Here is a 21,653-nt window from a genome sequence, read left to right as displayed (position 1 = left end):
AGGGACCTCTTTATAAGATTCCCAAGCTAGCTGGGTGCAATGGCTCACACCTGTAATCCCACCACTTTGGGAGGCTGAGGAGGGCAGATCACCTGAGATTGGGAGTTCGAGACCAGCCTGACCAACATGGAGAAACCCCGTCACTACTAAAAATACAAAATTAGCCGGGCATGGTGGCACATACCTGTAGTCCCAGCTACTCAGGAGGCTGAGGCAGGAGAATCACTTGAACCCGGGAGGAAGAGGTTGCGGTGAGCCTAGATCATGCCATTGCACTCCAGCCTGGGCAACAAGAGCAAAACTCTGTCTCAAAAAAAAAAAAAAAAAAAAAAAGAAAGAAAGAAAAGAAAAGAAAAATTCCCAAGCCAACTTGCATGGATTTGCCAAGTACAATAACATAGTCCAAAAGGGACCAGACTAGAGCAGGGATGGAGTATCAGAGAAGGTGAACAGGGGCTTCAGCAGCAAAGAAATGATCTTGAATTCTGAAGCAATAGGCTTGCTTGGTTCCAGCTGCTGCTGCTGCTGCTGCTGTTGTTGTTGTTGTTGTTTTAAATCCAGGATCCGCATCCTGGTGGGGTGATGGTGACTGAAGGAGAGGAATATAGTTGACCTATAAGGCGTTGGGAGTCATGGGTTGGGGCTGGGATGTCGTTGGCTAAAGTATAAAATTTTTCACCCCAATAGGAGGCCCAAATCGTAGAAGCCAGAGAACTGAAAAATATTCAAGGAAACAAAATTCTAGAAGCTGGAAGGAGAGTCTGGAGGTAAAACGTGAATGGAGAATGTCACCAAAACAAACAGCCCAGAAAGGAGAGTAGTGGAAACAGTACGGAACTTTTGTCTATAGCAGCTCAGCACTTTTATAGCTCTTGCCCTTTCCATAGAGGCTAAAAAAAAAAAAAAAAAAAAAAGCCCTAGAGAAAGCCTGTGATTGTTCATTCCCAGGCTCCATTTTCTTCCAAAACCACTCGCTCTGTCCTGATGGTCTCCATTTCCATCCTGTTGTCATGTACCTATCTTCTGCTGTTCTGCCTAACGTCTTTGATGAAGTAGTTCTCTAAGATACTCTCCCTGTTCTTCTATTCCACCTTCGGACCTTGACAGTGTCCTTTAAATTTGCTGTGGCCCTACGCTCTTCAGCCTGTAAGCTGTCTCATCCAGTCAATCTGGTTAACTCATCTTAGGACACCCTCCAAATCCTTCTCAGAGCTAGGCCCACAGTGATGTTCCTTCCAGTCCACCTGAGAACCAAGAGTTGGAGAGCTGTATAATGTTGGCTGTGAACCATCCCACTGGTCATGTCCCACCAAATATCATGATGTCCACTTGTACAGGGGACAGGTATCCATTATAGCAGAAGAATCACATATTGCTACGTTTTCCCAAATGACAAATGGGAAACAAGAAAATTCATTTACTCAGTCACTAACCTTGGGTATCCTTTATAGCTACATTTTCAGGAGAAAGCAAGGACATTTTTCTTTCTGTCATTCACTTTATTCATGTATATCCATATTTAGAAAAGTACATGAATTGCAAGTATACAGCTGGATGAATTTTTGCAAAGTGAATGCACTGATCAGTACCCAGATCAAGAAACACAACATTACCAGCACCCAATCCTCTGATGCCCCCACCTGATTACTACTCCCCATATGATAACCACTATTCTGACTTGTAATAACATTGATTCATTTTGTCCATTTTAGATTTCATATAAATGGAATGTATATTATGCATTCTTTTTTGTGTGGCTTTTTTTGTTGAATATTGTGTTTGTAAGATTCATCCAGGTTGTGTATAACGTAGTTCATTCTTTTTCATTACTCTATAGTCTATTGTATGAATATGCTATTTTTAATCCATTCTACTGCTGTTGGACATTTGGAGACTCCAGTTTTTAGCTATTATGAATAATCCTTCTATGAACATTCTTGTGCATGTCTTTTGATGAACATATGTGTGCATTTCTGTTGGGTACGTATCTAGGAGTAGAATTGTTGGGTAAAAGTATATGCATATGTTCAGTTTTAGTAGATACTGCCAAACAGTGTTCCAAAGTTGTTGTAACCAAGGAGATTTTTTTATACTCCCAAATCTCCTGGAGTCAGAGGAAAGGAGTGCAAAGGCGGGCAGGTAAAAATTTTGCTGGTAGTGCCAGCAAGTATAGTTTAAAAGCAACTCTTGGCCAGGCATGGTGGCTCACGCCTGTAATCCCAACACTTTGGGAGGCCGAAGTGGGCGGATCACCTGAGGTCAGGAACTCGAGACTACCCTGACCAACATGGTGAAACCCTGTCTCTACTAAAAATACAAAATTAGCCGTGCGTGGTGGCACATGCCTGTAATCCCAGCTACTCGGGAGGCTGAGGAAGGAGAATTGCTTAAACTCGGGAAGCGGAAGTTGCAATGAGCCGAGATCTCGGTATTGGACTCCAGCCTGGACAACAAGAGCAAAACTCCATCTCGAAAAAAAAAAAGGGCAACTCTTCTTTCGTCCCTGCCATTGTTTTTTCCAGATAGAGTTTCTTTCCCAATGCATAGGGCTTAGACAGTACACGCCACCCAGGTCCAGATGGCTGGGGCAATTCTGCAATACTGGAACTTAGTATGGAGAACTTCAGCTAGTTAATGTGGGATACCAAGCCAGAGGAGTTAGTATAGCTGAAAACTGGGCAAGGATCAAAGTCCAAGAGGCCCGAAGAGAGGTCCAACAGGTTATGTAGTGAGGGTGACAGGAACAAAAGAGGGAGATGCATAGATCCAGCTGGATTGTAGAGCCACAAATCCAGGGAGAGGAGCAAAAAGAACAAGCAGGTGAAGAGTGAATGGAAACAGGTTTGTGGTTCATGACTGGCCTGTACGCACCATCTGGGGGTGGAATGCCAATGGTCAGCCAAGTTTAAAGAAATGAAAAAACAAAACAAAACAATCTCATCCCACTGAAAACCAAAGCTGAGTAAGCCTTGTCTGGAAACTTCTTTTGAGGATAATTGCAAACTTCTGGGAACTTGAATGGAGAATGTGGGGGTGGAACAAATATAGTTTTTCGTCAGAGATGTAATGTTTGGGTAACACACGTTTCTCCAGGCCAGTCTAGTGGGGCAGTACAATTGGATACTACGGACCATAGCAGCCCTTACAAAGAGGTCATTAACACCACAGGTCCCTTCTGTATCTCTCAAGGATATACGGAGGTAGGGGAAGCCTCTTCTGCACTTCTGAGTGGCTGCTTCCTGACTCTTATCACCAGCCACAGCCAGTGTGCAGCCACTTCTCTGCTGAAGTGGAAAGAGATACTTTCCCTCCACCTGTTCTACAATCAAGCCACAGAAAAGACTGACTTTGGGCCCTCTCTCCTTGGGTGCCTCTAACGGTACAGCACTTTCTTTCCTTTTTTTTGAAACGGAGTTTTGCTCTTGTTGCCCAGGCTGGACTGCAATGGCGCAATCTCAGCTCACTACAAACTTTGCCTCCTGGGTTCAAGTGATTCTCCTGCCTCAGCCTCCCAAGTAGTTGGGATTTCAGGCATGCGCCACCATGCCTGGCTAATTTTTTTTGTATTTTTAGTGGAGATGGGGTTTCTCCATGTTGGTCAGGCTGGTCTCGAACTCCTGACCTCAGGTGATCTGCCCGCCTCGGCCTCCCAAAGTGCTGGGATTACAGGCATGAGCCACCGTGCCTGGCCCTACAGCATTTTCATTTGATTTGGTTTTTTACTTTAGCAAAAAAAAAAAACAACTGAGGAACAATGTGAGTGAATTTACAATGTGCCATTCTCCAAAGGCATCTCTTCTCATTTTTGCCAGGTAACTCCCCCCACCCACCCCTGTAATTCCAAATACTTACTATGTAACCTTGAAAAAGTTACTCAATCTCTCTACTATTTAATCTTCTCATGGATACTAGGGTAAGAAAAATATCTACCTTCTGGATTTTTTGTGAGGATTAAATAAGACAATGTGTACAGGGTCTAGGAAAGGGGACACTTTCAGTTTCTTCCTTATCTTCCTCTTGTTCTCCCTCCTCTCCGTGAGAGAAGTGGCTAATCTGGTTAGTCAGATTCTAAGACATTAACTGGGCTATTTTTTCCCGTGTTCAGCATCATGGTGGATGTGCTTAGGTCTTGAACGTGGGTGTGGCTCCGTTTGGGGTTCTTCTTCCTTCTTCCCCATGAGACTGCAGTGACACTCCAACCTAGGCCTGTTCTCAGGCTTAGACAGAGGGAACAGCCAGGTGGACAGTCATACCGTGAAGGTGCAAGGTGCAGCCTGTTTCAGCCGGTGTCCTTTTTTTTTTTTTTTTCTTGAGATGGAGTCTTGCTCTGCCCAAGCTGAAGTACAGTGGCGGGATCTTGGCTCACTGCAGGCTCCGCCTCCCAGGTTCAAGCAATTCTTGTGCCTCAGGCTCCCAAATAGCTGGGATTATACGCCCCCGCCACCAAGCCCAGCTAATTTTTGTATTTTTAGTAGAGACGGGGTCTCTCCATGTTAGCCAGGCTGGTCTCGAACTCCGACCTCAGGTGATCTGCCCGCCTTAGCCTCCCAAAGTGTTGGGATTACAGGCCTGAGCCACCATGCCTAGCCTGGTGTCCATTTTGACTAAGCAGGGTTCTGGCTGCCCTGGTAGTGGTGGGTTTTATTTACCTTCTCCACTGTCTCATGTGTGTAGATTTCTCCCTCTAGACCTTGGTGAGGGTGAAGGAGGAGGTAATGGCTGTAGTCTAAGGTAGGATTCTGATACGTTTGGTCCTCTTGACCTAATATTATCTAATAGGACTCCAAACCAAACATAACCTTTAACATTATTAACATTAGTAGCGTTTTTGTTATCTATTGCTGCTTAATAAAAACCACTCCAAAATTTAGTGGCTTAAAACAACAATCTTTTTTTTTGTAATTTCTCATGATTGTGCGGATTGACTGGTGAGTGCCATGCTGTTCAGTTCCGCTGGTCTCATTTGTGTGTCTCACATAGCTGTAGTCAGATGGCGGTCAGGGCTGGCATCTTCAGGATGGCCTTGCTCACGTGTCTGACACTTTATCAGTGACATCTGGAACGCTGGGCTCAACTGGATGCTGGTAAGGCTAGACCTCCTCTCTCACATTATACTCCCAGGGAATCTGCTTCTCCACGTCAGTTTCTCAAATGGTAGCTCAGGGCTCCTAAAAGCATAAAAGTGGAAGCTATCAGGCCTTCTTAAGGCTTAGGGCTGGAAGAGGCAACGAGTCACTTCTGCTACATTCTGCCTGGCCCTTATTCAAGAGGAGGGGACTACTTAGGGTGTAAGTGCTAGCAGGTGAGGTTGATTGGGGGCTGCAAGAAATAGTAGTATCTGGCCAGGCACGGTGGCTCACGCCTATAATCCCAGCACTTTGGGAGGCCGAGGCAGGCAGATCACGAGGTCAGGAGATCAAGACCATCCTGGCTAACACGGTGAAACCCTGTCTCTACTAAAAATACAAAAAAAAATTAGTCTGGGGTGGTGGCGGGTGCTTGTAGTCCCAGCTACTCAGGAGGCTGAGGCAGGAGAATGGCGTGAACCCAGGAGGCGGAGCCTGCAGTGAGCCGAGATCTCGCCACCGCACTCCAGCCTGGGTGACAGAGCGAGACTCCTTCTCAAAAAAAAAAAAAAATAGTAGTGTCAGTTTTATCTGTAGTTCCTAGGTTTAGTAAACGTATGCCAGAAGTTTCCTCTCTTACATCTTCGTGTATAGAGCTAGTCATATACCTTAACATATCCAGCCACTGTCTTTTGTAAATGGTTTAATTTATAATAATGCAAATAAAGCCTCTGTAGACCTATCTGCTCAAATTTGACCTCCTATGGTTGTGGAGAGGATGAAATCAAATAATCTATTAGAAGATACCAAGAAACCAATTTAAAAAAAAATCATCCATGTAAATTGCTTAGCACTATGGGCCAGTAAATGTTCAATAACTATATTTATTATTATTTTATTATTACCAGAGTCCCCAGGGTATGGTGCTGGCTATGGTAAAAATGTAATAAGATGTCTCTGAGAAGTCATAGTTCCCCAGGGCACTTGATGATTAATATAAGAAAGTAGGTGGAATTTTTTTGTTTTGTTTTGTTTTTGAGATGGAGTCTCGCTCTGTTGCCCAAGCTGGAGTGCAGTGGGGAGATCTTGGCTCACTGCAACCTCTGCCTCCCGGGTTCAAGTGATTCTCCTGCCCCAGCCTCTGGTGTAGCTGGGATTACAGGCGCCCGCCACCACACTTGGCTAATTTTTTAATTTTTAGTAGAGACGGGGTTTTACCATGTTGGCCAGGCTGGTCTCAAACTCCTGACCTCAAGTGATCTGCCCGCCTTGGCCTCCCAAAGTGCTGGGATTATAGGCGTGAGCCACCGTGCCTGGCCTTTTGTTTGTTTGTTTGTTTTTAAGACAGAGTCTTGCTCTGTCGCCCAGGCTGGAGTGCAGTGGTGTGATCTCGGCTCACTGCAACCTCTGCCTCCTAGGTTCAGGTTCAAGTGATTCTCCTGCCTTAGCCTACAGAATAGCTGGGATTATGGGCACACGCCACCATGCCAGGCTAATTTTTGTATTTTTAATAGAGATGGGGTTTCACCATATTGGTCAGGCTGGTCTTGAACTCCTGACCTCGTGATCCACCTGCCTTGGCCTCCCAAAGTGCTGGGATTACAGGCATCAGCCACCGTGCCTGGCCAGTAGGTGGAATTGTTAACCTGAGATAGTGGAGACTGAACAGGTTATCAGCTGCCCACACATAAGATGAAAAGGGAATCAATGAGTGTAGTGCAGGAAGTGTCAAAACAAGGATAACAACAACAAGAAGAAATAAAAATAGTTGGCTGGGCACAGTGGCTCACGCCTGTAATCCCAGCACTTTGGGAGGCCGAGGAGGGTGGATCACCTGAGGTCGGGAGTTCGAGACCAGCCTGACCAACATAGAGAAACCCTGTCTCTACTAAAAATACAAAATTAGCCAGGCATGGTGGTGCACGCCTGTAATCCCAGCTACTTGGGAGGCTGAGGCAGGAGACTGGCTTCTACCTGGGAGGTGGAGGTTGTGACGAGCCGAGATTGCACTGTTGCACTCCAGCCTGGGCAACAAGAGCAAAACTCTGTCAAAAAAAAAAAAATCCTTGTCTAATTCTAGAACTGATCCTTTGCATACACCGTACTGCCTCTGTTTTCAAATCATAGATGGAAAGTGCAGTCCTTTATCTTTGGAATAATCTCATAGTGGGGAACTATATAAAGTTTGAGGTTGTTCCTGTGAGAAGAATACATCCTTTTGTTAATTAAAATGTAACATTGATTTTGGTCCTATACTTTTAGTAATTTATTCCACATTGAAAGATAAGTTTTGAATGGATGCAGCCTGGGCTTTTTTACAGAAAACAAAAGTTATTTAATATTTATATTGTTTTCATGCTTTAAAAAAAAAAAAGTCTTCTGGCCAGGCACCGTGGCTCATGACTGTAATCCCAGCCCAGCACTTTGGGAGGCCAAGGCGGACAGATCACATGAGGTCAGGAGTTTGAGACCAGCCTGGCCATCATGGTGGAACCCTGTCTCTACTAAAAATACAAAAATTAGCCAGGTGTGGTGGCATGTGCCTGTAGTCTCAGCTACTTGGGAAGCTAAGGCAGGAGAATCGCTTGAGTCTGGGAGGCAAAGCTTGCAGTGAGCCAAGATCATGCCATTGCACTGTAGCCTGGGTGACAAAGCGAGACTCTGTTTCAAAAAAATAATAATAAAAAGACATCTTCTAAAATCAAGCATGTGGAATATTACACATGCCTCTCCCAGAAAAAAAAATACAGATGAATGTATTAACGGCGAGTAGAAGAATGCCAAAACTAGTATCACACACTGCTTTTCTCCATTAATGCTGTATTTTCAGCCTTTGGACCTGTCCTTGTTCTTGAGAGATTCCTGAGTTGCTTATTTTTTGCAACAGGAAAGCTGTACATTTTTCAAAAGACAGAAAGCCAGATGATTGGCTGAACTTACACTGAAATTTTTAAAAATCTGACCAGATACTGTGACGTTTTCAGTATGATGTACTTGATTTGGCTACCCAAGATGTATCTATTTTGTAAGTTGCTTTGTTGAGGAAAAGAGTACCAGCAAAGGAACCTAGAAAGGTAAAAAACATGATGTGGAAGTAGCCTCCAAAGTAACCTAGAATGATCTTTACATCATAGTATTCCCCTTCCACATTGTATCAGGGCTGATTTGTATGACAAATAGATTACTGCAGAAGTGACAGTGTGGGACTTCTAAGGCTAGATAATAAAGGCGACTGTAACTTCCGCCTTGGCATCTTGGATCCCCTCCTCTGGGGAAAGCCAGCTTCCATGCACACAAGGACCCCTGGAGATAGACCCATGTGAAAAGAAAATGAAGCCTCCTGCCAATAGCCAGCACCAACTTGTCATTCGTACGAGTGAGCCCTCTTGGAAGCAGATCTGCTAGCCTGACTCAAGCCTTCAGATGACTGCAATCACAGCCAGCATCTGAATGAATCCTATGAGAAATTCTAACTTTGAACTGTCCAGCCACAGAAACTATGAGATAGACATGTTTATTGTTGTGACCTGGAGCAGTGGCTCACGCCTGTAATCCCAGCACTTTGGGAGGCCGAGACGGGCAGATCACTTGAGGCCGAGTTCAAGACTTGCCTGGCCAACATGGCAAAACCCTGTCTCTACTAAAAATACAAAAAGAAATTCGCTGGGTGTGTTGGTGCGTGCCTGTAGTCCCAGCTAGGGAGGCTGAGGCATGAGAATTGCTTGAATCTGGGAGGTGGAAGTTGCAGTGAGCTGAGATAGTGCCACTGTACTCCAGCCTGGGCGACAGAGTGAGAATCTGTCTTTAAAAACAAAAAAAAAGTTTTTTGTTGTTTGAGCCGCAAATCTTTGATATAATTTGTTTTGCAGCAATAAATAAGCCATATATGTGCTGCCATGTAAATGTTAGTTTTCAGAAAGGATGTTTGTTCTTTTCCTAATCACTAGCTAATTCTTTCCCTGAGATATACTTCCGTCTTCCTTTCTTATCACCAATTATTTTGAAAAGAATTCCTTCATCTTTTAATTCCACTGACAATGCTGTGTTTTAGGGGGTATGTTGAAATATTTTCTCTCCCAAGGGTCTCCCCATTTTTTTTTTCAGTTTCTTCTACCATACTGAAAACATAAGGCAAACAATATGAGGCTTCTAAAGTTTGGGCCAAAGGTCTTCAACCCTATTGAACCAAAGGTAAAGGCAGAAGAAAGAGAGAGGTTTAAAATGTAATTCTCAGCTGGACATGGTGGCATGTGCCTGTAGTGCCAGCTACTTGGGAGGTTGACACATGAGGATCATTTGAGCCTAGAAGTTTCAGGCTGTAGTGCACAATGATAACCCCCGGGAATAGCCATTCCACTCTAGACCAGGCAATACCATGAGACTCCAACTCAAAAAGAAAAGTAATTTTCCTTTTGTATTAAGTAGTTCAGAGTATAAAAGAAAAATAAAGTGTATTACTGTGGTTAAATGATTTAGCTCAACAATTCTATCTTTTAACCTAGCAGGAGGCAACCTTCATTGACTCTCCAATGCCTATAGGATCAAGTGTAAACACCTTACTCTGTATGGTTCAGCATCTACCCCCCACCTTTTTTTTTTTTTTTGATATGGAGTTTTACTCTTGTTGCCCAAGCTGGAGTGCAATGGTGCGATCTCGGCTCACCACAACTTCCGCCTCCCGGGTTCAAGCGATTCTCCTGCCTCAGCCTCCTGAGCAGCTAGGATTACAGGCATGCGCCACCATGCCTGGCTAATTTTGTAATTTTAGTAGAGACAGGGTTTCTCCATGTTGGTCAGGCTGGTCTGGAACTTCCAACCTCAGGTGATCCACCCGCCTCAGCCTCCCAAAGTGCTGGGATTACAGGTGTGAGCTACCACGCCGGGCTTCTACCCTCTTTTCATCATATTTTGTACTCTTTTCCTTCATACACTTGTTGTTTCAGTCAAACTGAACTGTGATGTTTCTAATTTATGCCTTTTGCATGCTAGCTATTAGTTGCATGTAAAAAAACAAAAGAGGACTGTGACCAAAACAGTATGGGAAATGCTGCATGTTATAGATTCCTCTGGGAGATTTACAATGTGCATTAAAAGCTGTGAGAAATTCTTTTGTAAGAAATCTGTTTAACTTTGTTCAGCTCAATAATACTTAGTTGACTATTATATAATTCAGGATCCAGAAAACAGTACCTATGCCAAGGAGTTTAATACAAGGAATATAATAATGAGAGAAACTAGTTTAAAATGTAGGGGAGGAATTCAAAGGGCAAATAGAGGGATGGTGGGACAACCCAGAGATGAGCAACATGAGGGAGATGCTGCAAGGAGTAAGGGAAGAGGAATTGTTACTCAGATGTGCTACAGATTTTTCTCACAGATTCTCCAGTCCCAGGTAAGCCTTGAGATAACTGTAGCTCTAGGTGACAATTTGACTGCAACCTTATGAGAAACTTTCAGCCAGAACTGATGTAGGGCAGCAAGTCCTAGAATTGGGGCTTAGCCTGGGAGGGTTCTTTGCTTGACACACGAAAGAATTCAAGGGTTGGCCAGTGGTGTTAGCAACATTTTTTGAAGCAGCAGTGTACAGCAGCAACAGAGGCACACGATAGCAGCTCAGAGGCAGTTCTGTAGTCACATTTACATCCACTTTTAATTACATGCAAATTAAAGGGTGGTTTATGCAGAAATTTCTAGGAAGAGGGTTGCCACTTCCAGTCACCAGGTCATCATGCCATGGAAAAGGGTATAACTTCCGGTTGTTGCTATGGCAATGGTAAACTGATATGGCACACTGGTGGGCATGTCTTATGGAAAGCTGCTTTTCCCTTCTCCCCCTTCCTTTATATTTTTAAAATGTATTTAATTAATTTAATTTTTTTTTTTTTTTGAGATAGGGTCTCAGTCTGTCACCCAGGCTGGAGTGTAATGGCACGATCTCAGCTTGCTGCAGCCTCCACCTCCTGGGCTCAAGCAATCCTCCCACCTCAGCCTACCTGGTAGCTGAGACCACAGACTTGTGCCACCACACCTGGCTAATGTTTTTTGTATTTTTTTGTAGAGATGGGTTTCGCCATGTTGCCCAGGCTGGTCTCCTGAGCTCAATTGGTTCACCCGCCTTCGCCTCCCAAAGTGCTAGGACTACAGGCATGAGCCACCACACCAGCCAACCCCCTCCCTTTAAGGTAGTCCTCAATCTGGTCCGGTGTCTGAGTTTCCAACTCTGGAGTTAAGTCCTGCTTCCTACCTCAGAACCACTGAGCTAATCCAAGTCCCAGATTCCCAGTTCTCAGAAATTGTGTGAGATAATAAGTATTTGTTGTTTTAAACTGCTGAATCTCAGAGTAACCTGTTACACAGAAATATAGATAATTAATACAGATTTTGGTACCCGGAAGTAGGGTTTTGCCAGAACAAAATTCTAAAATGTGAAAGTGACTTTGGAACTAGGCAGTGGGCTTTGAGCAGAATATTAGTCAAAGTCTAAAGTACCTCACAGAAGCTATTAATAGAAACATCATGACGTTTGAAATGGCTGCAGGTGAAGGCTTGCAAGAAAATGAAGTAACATTGCCCCGTGCTGTGGCTCATGTCTGTCATCCCAGCACTTTGAGAGGCCATGGGGGAGTGGATTTCTTGAGCCCAGGAGTTTGAGAGCAGCCTGGACTACATGGCAAAACCCCCTCTCTATGAAAAAAAAAATACAAAAAATTAGCCAGGCACACTTGTAGTATCAGCTACTCGGGAGGGTGAAGTGTGTGGACTGCTTGAGCCTGGGAGATAGAGACCAGCCTGGCCAACATGGAGAAACCTTATCTCTATTTTAAAAAATACAAAAATTAGCCGGGTGTGGTGGTGCATGCCTGTAATCCCAGCTACTGAGAAGGCTGAGGAATGAGAATTGCTTGAACCCAGGAGGCAGAGGTTGCAGTGAGCCGAGATCATGCCACTGCACTCCAGCCTGGGCGACAAAGACTCTGTCTCAAAAATAAATAAATAAACAAAAATAAAATCTCAGGAAGATTTACGGTTGTGCCTCAGAGTACTATTCAGTTAGACAAAAAGCTCTGAAAGAGATGAAAGGTGTGCCTCCCATACCGTATTCTCTCAGTAAAATGACAAAACTGCTAGGAAGCTTAAGGGCATCTTATCAGAAGCTCAAGGTGGAGTAGAGCTTACCTGAAAGAGATTTGTGGGTATAACTTTTGTCTAATGAAGTGAACCCCAGTAAGATTCACAGACCTACAAAGTTGGTGGTGGGGTGGTATTTCAGAATTAAAATGGGCCAGTTACTCCTTTGCACCTGCCATTTCCCCCCCTTTTTGAAAAGGAATAACTAAGCCTCTATCCTGCTACACCTGTCTCATCGTTGTATGTTGGGTATATAGAGGGGAAGATAAATTGTCTCTTCGGTGTCACAGGCGGAGAGGAACTGTACTCAAGGAGCTCTGCTTAAGGAGTTTTACCCAAGGAGCCTCATCTGCACCTGGACTTCAAGCTGATGCTGTAAAGAGGGGAGACTTCTGGTGACTTTGGGAAGAAGTAAGTGTATCTTGCATGTGGGAGCAACAAATCACTGGGGACAGATGGTGGACTGTGGTAGCTACCCTCCAAGATAGCTCCCTATGATTATTATTATTATTATTTTTTGAGACAGGGTCTCACTCTGTCACCCACCCAGACTGAAGTGCACTGGTGTGATCTCGGCTCACCACAACCTCCCCCTCCCAGACTCAAGCGATTCCCCTGCTTCAGTCTCCTGATAGCTGGGATTATAGGTGTGCACCACTACTGCCCAGCTAATTTTTGTATTTTTAGGAGAGACGGGGTTTCACCATTTTTGTATTTTTAGGAGAGACGGGGTTTCACCATGTTGGCCAGGCTGGTCTTGAACTCCTGACCTCAAATGATCCACCCTCCTTGGCCTCCCAAAGTGCTGGGATTACAGGCATGAGCCAGCGCGCCTGGCCAGCTCCCAGTTATTTTTGCCTCCTGGTATTCACAGCCTAGTGTAGCCCCCGCACACTCTGTATCACAGTTGGTCTGTGACCAATAGCATGTGGCAGAAGTGATGGTATATAACTTCTGAGATTAGGTTACAAAAAGACTGCAGCTTCCATCTTGGTCTTGGACTCTCTCTCTCTCCCCCTTCTTCTTCCTAGTGGAGAAGCAAGCTGCCTTGTTGTGTGCAGCTCTGAGGGGAAGCCCACCTGGCAGAAGGAAACTGTGTCCTGGCCATAACCGTGTAAGTGAGCTTGGAAGTGAGTGCCTCAGTCCTACATTAGCCTTGAGATGCCTGCAGCCCCAGCCCACATCTTGACTGAAACCTCATGAGAAACCCTGAGCCAGAACCATCAGCTGAGTCACTGACAGGTTACTAAATCTCAGGAACTGTGTGAGATAAAATGCTTGTTGTTTTAAGCTGTGATGTTCAGGGATAATTTATTATATGGCAATAGATAACAAACATACTATAGCCCAGGAGCCAGGACTGCCCAACAGAGTTGGGACTATGGAGAGAAGAACTGTTCATTTGCAGTTAGCGCCATAAAGATACAGCTAATACTGAGGCACAGGGAGAGGGAAAATCCTAGCTTCCTCATGGCCACTCATTGGCCACCCTTGCCTCTATTGGCCAAACCAAACCACAAGGAAATTGATAAGGGAGCCTGAGAAATGTCATTTCCAAGGAGCAGCCTCTAGCTACAGTAAGCCTGGACAACATGGTGAGACCTTGTCTATACAAAAAATTTAAAAAATTGAGTGGGCATGGTGGTGAACGCCTGTGGTTCCAGCTATTCAGGAGGCTGAGTTAGGAGGATTGCTTGAACCCAGGAGGTCGAGGCTGCAGTGAGCACGTTTGGACCACGGTACTCCAGACTGCACTCCAGCGTGGGTGACAGAATGAGACCCTATCTCAAAAAAGAAAAAGGTCAGACATGGTGGCTGACACCTGTAATCCCAGCACATTGAGGGGCTGAGGTGGGCAGATCACTTGAGGTCAGGAGTTGAAGACCAGCCTGGGCAACATGGTGAAACCTTTTCTCTACTAAAAATACAAAAATTCAAACATTAGCCGGGCATGGTGGTGGGCACCTGTAATCCCAGCTACTTGGGAGGCTGAGGCATGAGAATCGCTTGAACCCAGGAGGCAGAGGTTGCAGTGAGCCAAGATCACACCACTGAACTCCAGCCTGGGCGACAGAGCAGGACTCTGCTTCAAAAAAAAAAGAACAGAGGCAAATTAACAGCACAGCCAAGAACTCTTTTGCATGGAATTCCCAGTAGCATTCTTCAAAACCTTGTCCTCAAACTCCAGTTTGGGAAGCACTAGCCTAAATTGCTCTTTTCCACATCTCTGCAAGTTCAAATCTTATTCATTAATTCGTATCTATTTAAAATGCAAAGTTTTTCTCCACTAACCTTTTCTTCCTTGTGACTTGGGGTAGCCCCCTCTTCTTTCAATTCCACAGCATTTGATCTATATCAATTTTTTGCATTTTCAAATAAAAATTGTAGTTATTTATTTCATATCTTATCATCTGAGAATTAAAAATCTTCTTGAGGGTCAGATCTATTTCTGATGCATTGTTTCATATTGCTCAATCATCACAGTACCTAGCATAGAACCTTGCACATAGTAAACATAAATATTATTAAGTGAATGAATGAAGGAATGTCAAAACCAGTGGCAGAAATGTTATATAACTCTAGTACTTTTGTTTATATTACTATTTATTTATTTATTTAGAAATGGAGTCTTTCTCTGTCACCCAGGCTGAAAGTACTGTGGTGCAATCTCGGCTCACTGCAGCCTCCACCTCCCGGGTTCCAGCGATTCTCATGCCTGAGCCTCCCGAGTAGCTGGGATTACAAGTGTGTGCCACCATGCCTGGTTAATTTTTTGTATTTTTAGTAGAGACGGGGTTTCAGCATGTTGCCCAGGCTGGTCTCGAACTCCTGAGCTCAGGCAATCCACCTGCCTCAGCCTTTCAAAGTGCTAGGATTATAGGCGTGAGCCACTGTGCCCAGCCTGTTTACATTACTATTACATCCCTTTAAACTCTTGGTTGAGTCAAGAGATTCTAGACTAATCTTTCTATTTTATTGGCTGGTCACATCTTTTGAACTCCTTTGAACATTTTCTTGGGGGAAGAGAATAGTAAAATTACAAATCAGTTTGTATCTGGGCAGGAATAATTATCCTGTGAGACCAAAGTTCTGCCTGGAACTTTTTAGCAGGAGGAGCAGGTTCAAAGAACTACACTTGTCTCCTCTTTCAGCTTTGGTCACTCTTAGAAAAATCATCTGCTCAGTAAGAAAAGAATACTCAGCCTTTTGCAAAAGTGATTTCTTCTACTTTCATATCTTCCTTGTCGACACCTTGACTGAGGGAATAGATGCAAAACAGAAAGGATGTTTTTAGACCAGCTCTTCTTAATTAGTTCAGGTCTCTTCACTTCCTGCCTAGATTACCAAAATGCCCTCAACAAGTTTCCTGGTATCTTGTTTCTAAAAACAAATCTTAGCTCGTCACTCTCATGTTTAGAGTCTTTCAATGGTTTCCAACCTAGGCAATATACCGAGACCTCATCTCTACTAAAAATTTTTAAATTGGCCAGGCATGGTGGCTCATGCCTATAATCCCAACACTTTGGGAGGCCAAGGTGGGTGGATCACCTGAGGTCGGGAGTTCGAGACTAGCCTGGCCAAAATGGTGAAACCTGTCTCTACTGAAAATGCAAAAATTAGCCAGGCGTGGTGGCGGGCGCCTGTAATCCCAGCTACTTGGGAGGCTGAGACAAGAGAAATGCTTGAACCCGAGAGGTGGAGGTTGCAGTAGGCCGAGACTCCATCTCAAAAAAAAAAAAAGTTTAAAAATTAAGCTCAGGAGTTCGAGACCAGCCTGGGCAACACAGTGAGACCCCCATCTCATTTTATTTAAAATTATTTTTTAAAAAAAGAAAAGAAAAAAAAATTTTAATTAGCTGGGCATCGTGGCACTCTCTTGTAATCGCAGCTACTCAGGAGACTGAGGTGATAGGATTGCTTGAGCCCAGGAGACTGAGGCTGCAGTGAGCTACGATCGCACCAGCCTGGGCGACAGAGACCTTGTCTTAAAAAAAAAAAAAAGTTGTTTTTCTCTTTCGGATAAAATCCAAATTCTTCATGATTTGTTCCTGGGGTTACTTCACCAGCCAAATCATTTCCTACTAACACCAAGCTGTTCAGGCCTCCCCATCTTCTTTCTGTGCCTGTCCTTCTTCTCCCTCTCGATCTTTTCCTTGCTCAACCCAACTCATCCTTCAAGACTTGGTTTCAACTGTTTTCCCTAAGAAGTTTCTTTAGAGCTTCTCTTGGTAGATTAGGCTTCCTTAGCATACTTTACAGACCTCTTTGGCCTGAGGCCAAAGAGGCAGGTTGCTCTCTAAACCTCAGTATCTCAAGCTAGAAAATTGGGATAATATGGTACTTACATCAGAAACTGTAGCAAAGATACTTGACACCGTGTCTGATATATATTGTCACATACTAGGTGTTAAATCATAGCAATTACTTAAGCCAATCTCTTCCTCATGTTTGAGAAAATAGGTCCAGAGAGGTCAAATGACTGGCTCAAGTAGGAGAAAGATAGGGGAGGGGAATTTCTGATTTACATATGGTTTACAAACGTAATTTCAAAGTAAGAAAATTAGGGGAAGTAGACTTTAATATTAAAATGAAACAATTAAAATGAAATAAAACTTGAGGTTGAGGGTGGATGCTACACTACTGAGAAAAATGGCAAGTCAGCAACTTTTGAGACAACTCAGGATATTTGATGCTTTGAATTAAAATTTTTTTTAAGTGTCTCAACCTGCTGATTTCTTTTAGGTCTGTTTATTTCTATATTCAATGAAGTGGTGTCTGCGCATTCAAGAAATAAAATGGTTTGTAACTTCTTAACCTTTTTTTCTATTGAATTAAGTACAACATTAAACCATTAAAATGACCTTAAGAAAATCAATATTGTCCCCAGGCTCAAGACCACTCACTCCACAGCTTAATTGGTCCTTAGCTTTCAGCGTTTGACTCTAGACTTGTACTCTCCAACACAGTAGTCACTAGTTGCAAATGGCTAACGGCCACTTGAAATCTGCTAGGTAAAACTGAAATGTGCTATAAGTGCAAATAAGTATGGACTTTGAAGGTTTGGTTAAAAAAAGGAATGCAAACTATCTCAATAATTTTTATATTGACTACATGTAAAATGATAATGATTCTGACATACTGAGATAAATAAAATATGTACTTCACATTAATTTTTACTTTTTTTTTTTTTTTTTGAGACGAAGTCTTACTTCGTCGCCCAGGTTGAAGTGCAGTGGCATGATCTCGGCTCACTGCAACCTCCACCTCCCAGGTTCAAGCGATTCTCCTGCCTCAGCCTCCTGAGTAGCTAGCTGGGACTACAGACATGTGCCACCACACCCAGCTAATTTTTGTATTTTCATAGAGACGGGGTTTCACCATGTTGGCCAGGCTGGTCTTGAGCTCCTGACCTCGTGATCCGCCCACCTTGGCCTCCCAAAGTGCTGGGATTACAGGCATAAGCCACTGCACCAGGCCCTAATTTTTACTTCTTTAACAGGGCTACTGAAAAATTTCAAGTTACTTATTTAGCTCTCATTGTACCTTTTTTTAAAATTTTTTTTTTTATTTCAATAGGTTTTAGCTCTCATTGCATTTCTATTGGACAGTGCTGCTCTAGACCTTGCAGATTTTTCAGAATCATATGATTCTGAATCACAATGTGGAGCATCAGGTGCCCTTTCCTGGACTTGTCTGTCTCAGGTGATGTAACTCTGTCACCTTCCTGGAGGCTAAGTGGTAATTTGTAAGCCAGTGCCTCTACCATCTCATTCAGAATGGAGCCCCTACAAGACAGAAGGGGTTGCAAAACAGTTTTAAATGCAGATCATTGAGTGAATCCATATTTCAAAGAATAGAAGACAATCGGTGATTATTGACCCAGATTATTGACCCAAAGTAACCTCTAAAATTAATCTCAAAATTCCTGATTGGCTCCTATTTTACTTGGATTATCTCTTTTAATCATTGCAACAACTCTGACATTTAGGTGCTATTATTACATACACATTCTACAAAGCGGTAGATTGAAGTTAGGGAGCTGGCAAGCATGGAGTTCTGCTTGTTTGCTTGCTTTTTGAGACAGGGTCTCACTCTGTCATCCAGGCTGGAGTGCAGTGGTGCAATCTTAACTCACTGCAATCTCCACTTCCCAGGCTTAATCGACCTCCCCACCTCTACCTCCCAAGTAACTGGGACTACAGGCACGTGTCACCATGCCTGGCTAATTTTTTTATTTTTTTTTGCAGTGGGGGGTTTCGTCATGCTGCCCAGGTTGGTCTCAAACTCCTGGGTTCAAAGAATCTACCCGCCTCAGCCTCCCAAAGTGCTGGGATTACAGGCATGAGCCACTGTGCTGGGCCAAGTATGGAGTTTTGACCCCAGTTGGTCTAATTGTTCAAGTGCCATTATAAGCAAGATTATGAACTGCTTGTATATGCTCTATTTTGTCAATACATGACCTAACACATACTAGATGGTTAATAAATGTGTGTAGTTAAGTGGTCATATAGTATGATCTCAACCATGTAGGAAAAAGATATATAGGGAAAAGTCAATACATCAAAATGTTAAAAAGTGATTATGAATGGTGATGATACGGACTTCTTTGGGTAATGTACATTTAAAATTTTCATCTTTATGCTTTTATGTATCTGCCAAACTTTTGACAATGTGTGTGTAATGTTTTTATTTATTTATTTTGAGATAGAGTCTCACTCTGTCACCCAGGCTGGAGTGCAGTGGCATGATCTTGGCTCACTGCAACCTCTGCCTCCCGGGTTCAAGCAATTCTCCTGCCTCAGCCTCCCAAGTAGCTGGGACTATAGGCATATGCCACCACGCCTGGCTAATTTTTGTATTTTTAGTAGAGATGGGGTTTCATTCACCATGTTGGCCAGGCTGGTTTTGAACTCCTGACCTCAGGTGATCCACCTGCCTCGGCTTCCCAAAGTGCTGGGATTACAGGCGTGACGCAGCACACCCAGCCGACAATATGTGTGTAATGTTTTTATTTATTTCCATTACTTTTTAAAAATCCCATATAACTCCTGCCCCCACACATACACAGCCTCCCTCATTATCAACATCCCCCACCAGGATGGTATATCCAAAGTCCGTATTTCCATTACTCTCTCTTTTTTTTTTTTTTTTTGAGACGGAGTCTCACTCTGTCGCCCAGGCTGGTGTGCAGTGGCGCGACCTCGGCTCACTGCAAGCTCCGCCTCCCGGGTTCATGCCATTCTCCTGCCTCAGCCTCCCGAGTAGCTGGGTCTACGGGCACCCGCCTTTTTGTGTTTTTAGTAGAGACAGGGTTTCACCATGTTAGCCAGGATGGTCTTGATCTCCTGACCTCGTGATCTGCCCGCCTCGGCCTCCCAAAGTGCTGGGATTACAGGCGTGAGCCACTGCGCCCGGCCTCCATTACTCTTTAAATCACACAAAATGTCATTTTTACAGAATGTAAGTGGTTACTGATACGTTCTTTGTGGGCTGAAAATATTTATTTCTTCTCTTTCCCTTCTCCCAATGATTCCATTCCCCTCACAACTGGGATCCCTCCCATTCTAATCTGCTTCTCCATTCTCTCAGTCCTGTCTTTCTCTCTCCTGCTCCCTTCTGCGATCCTCCATCAGACTTTTTCCTCTGGGTCTTCCTTCTTCGCTTCTGTCTCCTTGTCTCCCTCTTCTTTTTGAAAAGATTGACATTCAAACAGAAAGGTCAATCAAATGTTAGCTCCTACCTGGTAGGTTTCAGGTACATTCTACCTGCCACTGGAATCCTGAGGATGGTGCTCAAGTCAGGGGGTGGGGGCAATGGGAGGGCAAGACTTCTAAGGAGAATGGAGACCCCTTTAGATGTGAGGAGGGCATTTCAGCCTGAGGAAAGCTGCGGAACAAAGACCTGAGGAGTTTCTCAGGGAAAGGGAAATGGGCAGAGGAGCGCTTACCTCATTGGATCTGGGGATTGCTGTCTCCTGGTGCTGGCACTCAGTTATAAAGGATGCCAACCTTAGTTGATTTGAGCTCCTGGATTGAATTAGTCCTGGTTGTATAATTGACTTTGATATGTGGACTTTGGGTTCGAATTAGGTTTAATAAGATTTAACTGCTTCAAAGGGCTTTATAAGAATTCATTTTATCCTTCAAATCTGATTTCAAATGCTACCTACTTTATGACACCTTCTCTAACTTTGATGCTCTTCTTCTAGTGCACTTACTATGCCATAGTAGGTACATACTTTATTCAAGCAATTACCCCCATTGTATTTTACCTTATTCTGTAGGAAATGTTTCCTTTAGTGCCTCTCTTCAGGAATCTTGAGGGACAGGCAGGTATCTTATTCCTATTTGTATCCTCGGCCTAGCGCAGAGCAGGAACACACTCAATTGAGCCAGCACGTTCTCAATGATTTTTAAAATTATATTAATAATTAACATTAAGTAAGCACTGTGGCAAGCACTGTACCTACATTGTTTCATTCACCAGTCACTTTAGGAGAAAGGTACTTTTATTACCCCCATTTTACAATAACCAAGAGAAAGAGAAATTAATTTGATCTAAGGTCAAATTTGATCTAAGACTAACTAGGGAGGGGCAGAACTTTTTCTCCAGGCTTTGGGCTTCAGATTTGGGCTCTTCACCACCACAGATGAACAAGTGGATGAATGAGGACTTCCTTTCATTCCGTGGCTGAAGAAGTGACATGGAAGAGTCTACTATTCATTTTACAGATACAATTATGTATCCGTAATACATAATACATAATTATGTATCTGTAATACTTACATAAAATTACAGTAAGTCCTAACTCACTGATGTTTCTAACTTCTGAATCATCTTTTTCTTCTTTCTTTCTTGCAATCCTAAAACCGTCAGAGAAGCTGTTTTGAACTCATATTGAAGTGTAACCCATCCAAGCACTGGGTGTTTTATGGGAAAGAGAATAAACCTTTTGTTTGGTTCTTACTTCTTACCACCTATTCATTTGTAAATATACAAATATCAAGCACCTACTGTGTGCCAGGACCCTTTTTTTAGGCACTAGAGAGACAGAAGTAAACAACAACAAAAAAGTAGTGAGATCTTTACATACACTAGTTCTCCTGCTCCTCACAATAACTATATGAGGTAATGATGACAACAATAATAGTTAACTCTTAACAGTGCTTATCTGTGCGGAGCACTGGGCTACCTGCTTAATTTGTATTAACTCATTACAATAAGCTTGTGAGGTAAGGGATATGTTTTCCCCATTTTACAGATGAGGGAACAGAGACAGAGCAGGAAGTGATTTGCTCAAGCTTGGAACCCAGGCAGTGTGGCTCTAATTCCCAGCCTATTAACTACAGGACAATATTTTGTTTCTTAAATTTATATCTTCATATCACAACTTTTAGGTTGCGGAGTCTTATCCCCATCCAGATCATCTGACTCCCAAATCCAGAGGTTTGCACCTGC

General features: G+C 43.5%; 1 long non-coding RNA gene across 1 annotated transcript; it reads right to left on the bottom strand.

The window, feature by feature from the left end:
* Positions 1 to 4,869: 4,869 nt before the first annotated feature.
* LOC129051391 (uncharacterized) lies at positions 4,870 to 21,448 on the bottom strand. The gene is made up of 3 exons (XR_008515605.2): positions 20,982 to 21,448; positions 20,467 to 20,555; positions 4,870 to 5,168 (listed from the first exon to the last, which is right to left on the bottom strand). It is a non-coding gene; the product is annotated as an uncharacterized LOC129051391 (long non-coding RNA).
* Between the last annotated feature and the right edge of the window lie 205 nt (positions 21,449 to 21,653).

The sequence above is a fragment of the Pongo abelii genome, chromosome 19, assembly GCF_028885655.2.
Source record: "Pongo abelii isolate AG06213 chromosome 19, NHGRI_mPonAbe1-v2.0_pri, whole genome shotgun sequence".
NCBI lineage: Eukaryota > Metazoa > Chordata > Mammalia > Primates > Hominidae > Pongo > Pongo abelii.
This window is presented reverse-complemented; position numbering and strand designations above follow the sequence as displayed.